This window comes from Augochlora pura, chromosome 3 (genome assembly GCF_028453695.1).
Source record: "Augochlora pura isolate Apur16 chromosome 3, APUR_v2.2.1, whole genome shotgun sequence".
NCBI classification, from domain to species: Eukaryota; Metazoa; Arthropoda; class Insecta; order Hymenoptera; family Halictidae; genus Augochlora; species Augochlora pura.
In genome coordinates, this window is record NC_135774.1 from 18,076,893 (window position 1) to 18,085,574 (window position 8,682).

Here is an 8,682-nt window from a genome sequence, read left to right on the forward strand (position 1 = left end):
CCATACAAAAACAAATACTAAAGACAAACACACTTTATACGTAGAAGATCCAATAGACTACCAAGAAATTTTAAAATTGTTTAAACGAAAAGGCATAAAATATTACACATATACCCCAAAATACGAAAAAGAACACATCGTGTTACTAAAAAACCTAGTAAGCAACTACGAGGAAAATATAATTCTAGACGCATTAATTAACAAAAAAATTGATGATCTGTCATTTACAAAAGTAAACAGATTCCGCACCAGAAAATCGATCGAAACGAATACAGAACTCCCGATCTTCGCGGTCCTCCTCTCACCTAGCAGTAACATTAACAATATAAATAAAATAAACAGACTTTTACACCAAACTGTCCACTGGGACAAACTACGCACAAATAAAACTGTCCAGTGCTGGAACTGCCAGGATCTAGGTCACTCCACAAACAATTGCAACTTGCCCTACAAATGTGTTAAATGTGCCGCAAACCATGAGCCGGGAAAATGCTCAATTGATAATTCGATACCCGAGAAATCAGAGGCCAATAAAAATCAACTTAAATGCGCGCTATGCGGTAATAACGGCCACCCTGCCTTCTACAGAGGATGTCCAATACATATCTCTAAACAAAAAGATACCAAATTAAATATAAGAAACACCAAAATAACTAGTGACAAAAAAATAGACAAAATAATTAAAATAGTCGACCCAAAAATTAGCTACAGCCAAATAACAAAGCAAAATAGAATCTCGCCATTAAACCCCACCGAACGTCCATCACACCAAGTATACCTGCCTCACAACATACCCCCACCTCCTCAAGGCACCCCTCCTTCCCACGAATTTCAAACCATCCAGTCCATAATAAGCAACATAAACACACAAATCAGTCACCTAGCTAAAATAACAGTGTAACGTACGAGTTGTCGGAGTGTTGGAGAGGAGCCGAATTATCGTCTGCCTCTGTGCGTACAACGACACCGGTACCGTTACACTCGTTACTTTGGTCGTGATACGGAAAAGTTCTTTGCTTGGCTTGTACGAGAGCCGTAGGTACTGCGAAGGTGGAACGTCTGCTCGCAAAGCTCAGAACAAGAACTCTTGGTTTCCGTAGTCAGGACGGAAGGATCGCTGGTCAAATGCAAGAGCCGTAAATACCGCGTAGGTGGAACGTCTGCTTGCACTGCTCAGCTAATCTCTTCCGACTTCTTCTAAAAAATGCTCCGGTATTTGTACCTAAAACGGTCCGAGCCTCGACCCAATGAGCGCGCTTCAGGCACTCGAGTTTATGGTCCTTTGTACCTGGTCTCTCAGTGCGCCGTGCTAGTACCGCGTCTTTCGTCGTATCGACGCTCTCGCTTATTTTACATTATTTACAAATATATATACACGTTACAACAGAAGATAATTCCCAAAAAATAAATCAATTATTCTTCATAATTCAAAACCTTGTACCCCACCTCCAAAATGCCTAAACAAAACTCAATAGCACCAATGAAAATATCAATAGTATCAATAAACACCAACTCGCTAGTATCAATGCAAAAACGAGATTGTCTCCAACAACTAATCAAGAAAACATCACCCGACTTCGTCCTCATTAGCGAAACCAAATTAAATAGTAAACATAACTTGCAATTTAACAACTACGCAACCGTTAGGACCGACAGACCGAATTCTAAGCAGGGGGGAGGAACGGCTATGCTAATAAAAAATAAAATAAAATTTAAAAGAATCTATCCAAACAACGTCAGGAACCCACAGTCCCTTGAAACAACAATAATAGAGACTGTTTAAATTGTAGCCCTTAGCGGAGGTTAAAAGAGTTTCTGTGCCTATTGTGCCGCGTGACCCCCGGGCGGTGCCTTTCAAGCGGACGACGCGAGCTAATAATAGATGATAGAAAAACTGTGCTGAAACGCTCGATTTCGGTTAAATTCACAAAGTGTTGCCCGGCGAAAGTCAAGTCAGGTAAAACATGTTCACAATTTTAAAACGCGAGCGGTGAGAATATACCACCACGAGAAAGAGAGAGCAACGCGATGGATACAAACGAGATAGACATAGTACGTGGCAGTCAGCGCCGCGTGCCGGCTAATCAGGATAGCACGGCATTCGCACAGCTGACTTGCAAGAGATTCGAGTTTAGACAGTCGCCTGGAAAGGTCGAAGGAATCGTCCATCGAGCACGTCCTTCGCCTTTTGAAAAAGCTGATTAGAGAGCAATTTCGAGCGGAGCACTCATTGCTGCCGAATTCCGAAGTCTTAGTCTCTCGATAAAACTTGCAAAGGAGACTTGTTCGAATTTTAATAATATTGTGAGCCAGCTTGTCCGGAGTGCACATCACTACCGAGATAAGAGCTAGGCAAATCATTTGAAGGAAACCCTGGTCTCGGAAGCGGAACAAGACTGTGGAAAACCCGCCGGAACGAGAAGGATTTAACCGTGTGCCGCCGATTAGAAGCTAATCAGGCCGCGAGAACGGAAATCGACCTCGACCGGCTGTCTTATCGCGATTCAGACCAGGTGGATAAAACGTGTTAAAAGAGTGATTCGCTGCATCGCCGTACGTGGAGTGAATAGGACCAGTTGTCAGACTCCTCCACAGATACGATTCAGCTAGCCAGCGTGACGACGTTGAGACCGTACCTACGTACAACTCCGTCGTCGCTGGTCGGATTCACCTTCACACGGATCGTGGTACTGACTTGATTGGAGCACTGCCACGGTGAAGGTGGAAATCCACCCAGAGGACGAAAGGGAACCGTCGACGTCGAGAAGGCCGTTAGGGATACCTCCGTCGACGCGTCCGGCACCATCTTCAGGGATACTGTCGTCGTTGTCTTGATTGGAGCACGGCCACGGTGAAGGTCGTGCCTCGCCCTCGAGCGACCAGGCCTGTGAAGTTCCGGTTACGCCCGTCCCTAATCTGCCAAGGTGACGAATAGAAGCATTCTTGGGCAGTGGACGTTGCGGATACCGTCGAGTGTCCGGTCCAGCTTCTTCGACCTCCTCGCGATTGATGACGAATAGAAGCATAACGCGAGGCTGGAGGGAAGAGCGGCGCTGAGACGCTGTTAAAGCCCGGATCGGCCTCCACCTCGGACGGCACCAGTGGAGCCTTACAACCTCCACCGAACTGCACGTCGAGGTAACAAAAAGCGATCTACTCTTGCAGCGACACCGATTGCACCTTGATTGGAGCCTGCACAACTCAATTGTTGCAGAAGGAAATCAAGGATAGAATCCGTGCGTCTACTAGCGACGTATTCCATAGAACGGGAATCGTCAACAAATACAGTCCACTAATCCCCCTGCGTTACGCAGTGAGGTGTGACGTTCCCCCTCCGATTGCACGGCCATCGTTGCGAGGATCGTGAGGAAACAAAGGAACGATCATAAGAAGGTATAAGCTAATTAATTTCTTATTCACGTTTGTCAATAGGCGCCCAAGGAACTGACCTGCGCCAAGGCAATTGAGAAAGGCAGCCGAAAATAGACCAGACCAAGGATATACAAATTCTGTAGCGGTACTGGCCGGACCCCTGGGGACTGCGGAAGTTGTAAAGGATTGTATTTCCAGACCAGGGATCTCAAATAAACAGCAAGCCCTTCTCAGGGCTCGTGAAGGAAATTAAATTACTGTACCGATTGATATCTCCTTACTCTAATCCGTATCCCTCGTATCCGGACCAAAAAGAAAAGAGCTGCGGTTTTCCGAGGAAATAAAAACCGAAAGCTCTTTTAAACAGAGACCAACATTAACAACCACGAGAAACTGATAATAATAGCAGCATACACAGCCAGAAACCATATAATAATTTCATCCCAGAACTGGATTCACTATTTACGGAATTAAAACTGGACTCCCTAAATAACTACTACATTTTAGCAGGTGACCTTAACAGTTGTCACACCAATTGGAAAAACATAAAGAACAACCCCCGCGGCAATGCGCTTAACACATTAAAGGCGGGAGTCGTAGTACTACGATTTATCTCGACTCTAGCTTAAAGGCGGAAGTCGTAGTAATACGATTTATTTCGACTGTAGCTTAACACTTTCGGTACGAGCGCCGGATATATCCGGCGCACGTGCGATGACCGGTATAAATAACAGAATTTTATATAAATAAATCTTAATCTATTATATAAAAATAAGTCGAGTTTTCCTTCCTGACGCTATAACTCCAGAACGCACGAACCGATTTCCACGGTTTTGCATTCGTAGGAAAGGTCTCGGGCTCCGTGAGGTTTATAGCAACCAAAATTCTGGAAAAATTTCAACAGAAAAGCAGGAAAATCATTTTTCACATACAGCGCCATCTCTAATACATAGCATGTACTGCAAACCAATATGGTTTATAAAACAAAAAAAATAACTTTTCTTCATCTTTTAATCCCCAAACGAAATGTTACAAAAAACGATGCCATCTGGTGGCGAAACGGAGTTCGCCAGGTTTGCTAGTATTTTATATAAGTACCTCTGAATATCTCTTAAGTTACAAGCAACACTTTTGTTCAAAAATGTCATTAAGCACAGTTTTTCTTTAACGCTTAGGAAATATTTTCTTATAAAGGAGGACTCGTCATGTGCGGCGGCAATTTTCGGCGCGGGGCCTCGTACAGCGAGAGTGTCATGGCAGACAGAGTGCTCGTACCGAAAGCGTTAAAGGCGGGAGTCGTATTAGTACGGTTTGCAACCACATTGCGCAATCCATGCGCCACTTTACATTTGTATTTAGTATGTTTTGTGGTTTGAAGCGTTACCTAGCATACTTTCGTCAAGATTTCCCGTCTTTAATGTGTTAATAAATGGATAGAGAACAACAACATCAAATACAAAACCGTACTATACAATTCATACTACCCATCTTACCCCAAAGGAAACTCATACATAGATATATGCCTTTGCGACACAAGAATAAAGCTACATAACCTACTCAACAACGAACTGATGACCCTACCATTCGACAGTGACCACGACGCACTAATAGTTACAGCTTTGCTTGGACAGACTCAAATCATTTGAACCGAACTCCCCAAACATAAAATACAGATTCGACAAAACTAACTGGAACAAGTTCAAAACAACCGCCACACATATGATAAAGGACTTTAACTTGCCACACGACAGAAACCTATCAAATAACGAGATAGATACACCTCCCGAGACACTACAGACTGCAATCACTACCACAATAGAACGCATCGTCCCAGATAATAAAACATTTAATACACTACACACACTAAAAAGCAATAAATTGACCGAACTACGTACACACAAAAACTTCCTTATCACACACATTCACAAAACAAGAAACACAGGTAAAAAAATAGATATCACAAGAATTTTTCTTTTAAACACACTACTGAACAAAGTTGGGAAAGAAATCACACGATTAGAGTACAATAGAGTACAATAAATTACACAATAACTACTGGGAAAGCAAAATAAAAGCAATCCGTCCAAACAGCCAAGGACTTCAAAACGTCAACAAACTTTTCACAGGCAAAGGACTAACCCCAATAGAAACTTTAAAAGTGGAAGCTCATAACTCACCTCTCCTAGACAGAGTAAACACAGACAAAACCAACCACCCTCCCGTCTCAAACAACAATAACATAATTCAAATTTCATCCCCATCGATAAACTGAACATATTGGGCGCGCAATACGCAGCGACCCACAGTTTAAATATCAACCTAGACAACAAACGCTTCAACGACATAATCACACACGAAACATCCCAAATCAAAAAACAAATGGATATAGATTCAAGTCAACAAAGCATCCTCGTCAACTTCTCGCCTCAAAATTCTGCGTTCAACCCCGATCCCGAATTAAACACAGACTATTTCATTAACCAATCGATCCTAGTAAAAATAATAAAAAAAAAACAAATAATAAAAAATCCTCAAGCTTCGATGGCATCCCCAACATAGTAATTAAAAATCTCTTATATATAATAATAATTATATATAATAAATTCATTTACTTGCACACAATCCTGTATAACAACGCCCTAAATAACTCTTACTTCCCCTCTAAATGGAAAATAGCTAAAACCATATCAATTAAAAAAAAGAACAAAAATGGAACGGACCCAAATAACTATAGACCCATCTCATTATTGCCCAACCTAAGCAAAACGTTCGAAAAAGTAATATACAGAGCCATTGACATCATAGCCAAAAAAACAATATTATACCAGACGAACAATTATTCGTTTTCAAACACAAACACTCCACCACTTACGCCATAAACAAGCTAACATCGGACATTTGTTGGGCACTAAACAGCAATCGGAGCCTTACTAGTAGACATCGAAAAGGCATTCGACACTGTTTGGCACGACGGACTAATATACAAACTCAATAAACTTAACTTTCCACCTCACCTAATAAAATTAATCTGGTTAATGATATCAAATAAAAAATTCATTACCTCAGATGGCACCAACACATCCACACAAACATTCGAAGTCCAAAACGGTCTCCAACAGGATACAGTAACCGCACCGCTCCTTTTTAATATTTACATTTCAAATCTGCTAAAGTTATTCAATCTAAACGACACCCACAACAGAAAGGGAATAGGATTTGCAGACGATTTAATAATCTATAGTAATAACTCTAAAGTCACAGAAATCCAACAGACGCTCCAAACACTATTCGAAAAAATACAAATCTACGTTAAAAACTGGAAACTAAAAATCAACTTCAACAAATGTGAAACGATACTATTCAGACCCGAACTAATAAATACAAACAACAATGTCAGAAAAACTAGAAAAACTTCCATCTTACAACTAACAGTACTAACCAAACTCCAATTCCAAACAAAAAATCGGTTAAATATTTAGGTGTCCATCTCGACCCACAACTAAAATTTTATAAGCACACTGTAACACAAATCACCAAAGCAAAACTAACCTACAACAGCCTCACCAGACTGTTCTATAGCAAACATCTTCATCCGAAATGTAAAATCCTATGCTACCTAACATTTATCAGACCAATCCTAACTTATGCATCCCCAATATGGTTCAACATCCCTAATTTTAAAATGGAAAAATTTAGACTGCTAGAAAGACACTGCCTCCTAGCCTGCCTGTCAATGTTTAGAACACCAGAATCAAACTTCACCAAACACTTTAAGAACACAACACTATTAGACGCAGCTAATATATCCAGAATAGACTCACAAATAATTAAGAACTGTAGAAACCACTTCGCGAAAACCTTGCACCACACAAAAAACCAAATCGCAGGTCCTTTATACCCCCAACCATTATACCACAATAAATGCAAATCGTCAGGGTTCACTCCCCCAAAACTATTCCCTTACTTAGTAAAGAAGTACTAATAACAAATAGCGACAACATACCCCTAATCTATCATAGTGACCGAGGACCTAACTATAAAGCCCTAACATACAAAGGGACAAACAATAACTACAGATTCTTTACTTACATAACTCAAAAAGATAAAAAAATCAACCCCCGAGAAATTAAAGATTACTGGTGGTTCAAATAAAACACGGATCCACCATAATATTAGTAAATAAAATATAAAGAAAACAATAAATAATAATAATAAGAACTGTAAAATAATAATGATATCCCCAATGACCCCCCCCCCCTCCACCTTCCTGATACCTCACCACCCTTCGCCACTAACCCCCCACCCAAGAACCTGCTCCCTAGATAATAAGATAGCTCCTAAGTTAGACATAAGACAATGTAAATACTGTATATAGATAGCATATTTAAAAAAATCTTTCATATAGTAGCGCCGTTTTTCCTAATAGCCTAACTCAGTCTTTTAGTCGCAGTTAAATAAATAATTACTAAACACTGTCAACCTCACTGACCAAACTAAAATTAAGCAAGCGATACCTACAATTATAGCTACAACTAATTTATGACCAAGTTTGCAAGAACCATCACGGCCACTAAACTGTAACTATAAATAACCATGTACGTTTTTTATTTAATCTGTATATTGTTGGCTGTAAATAAAATGATGTTTAAAAAAAAAAAGAAAAGCGGAATGGTTAGAGCGTGCGATTTCGGTGCAGCTCCGCTCGGGTTAAAATCCCGTTGGAGGCTAATTTTATTTTTCGTAAAACACATATTATTTTTCCAATTCTATATCACATGGTTTATTGAAATGACTTTACAAATATGTTTGTAAAGACTCTTAGTCCTAAAAATAACTCTTCGTCCTGGAAACCAATTCTTTTTTATGACTTCCTTTGGCACTTTGAACAAAATATATCTCCAACGCTCACCACTTTTCTAAAAATGTTTGAAAATTCCGTAGCCTGAAGTGATGTACGTATTATCTTCCTCTGACCACGCACTGTTCGAAGTGCCCGATTATACCCTATACACCTTGTAACGTGATGTTTATACATTTTGCAAATATTTGAAATGCACGCGATTGAAATGTTACTTCTTTGGAGTATATACTCCAAAGTATATACAACATCGTGTAAAAATATACAAAAGAGTGAACGTTCGCGTAACATTTCGAGCGGAAACATTTCGGCATATATTCCGCTCATTACAATTTTTTTGCTCGCTTAATTCGCATTTTCAGGGTTAAAAAATGATTTGTTTCAATGCAATAACGTTTAAAATTACTTAATCCACACTCGCGGTAAACTAGACAAGTAGTAGCTTCATGGTG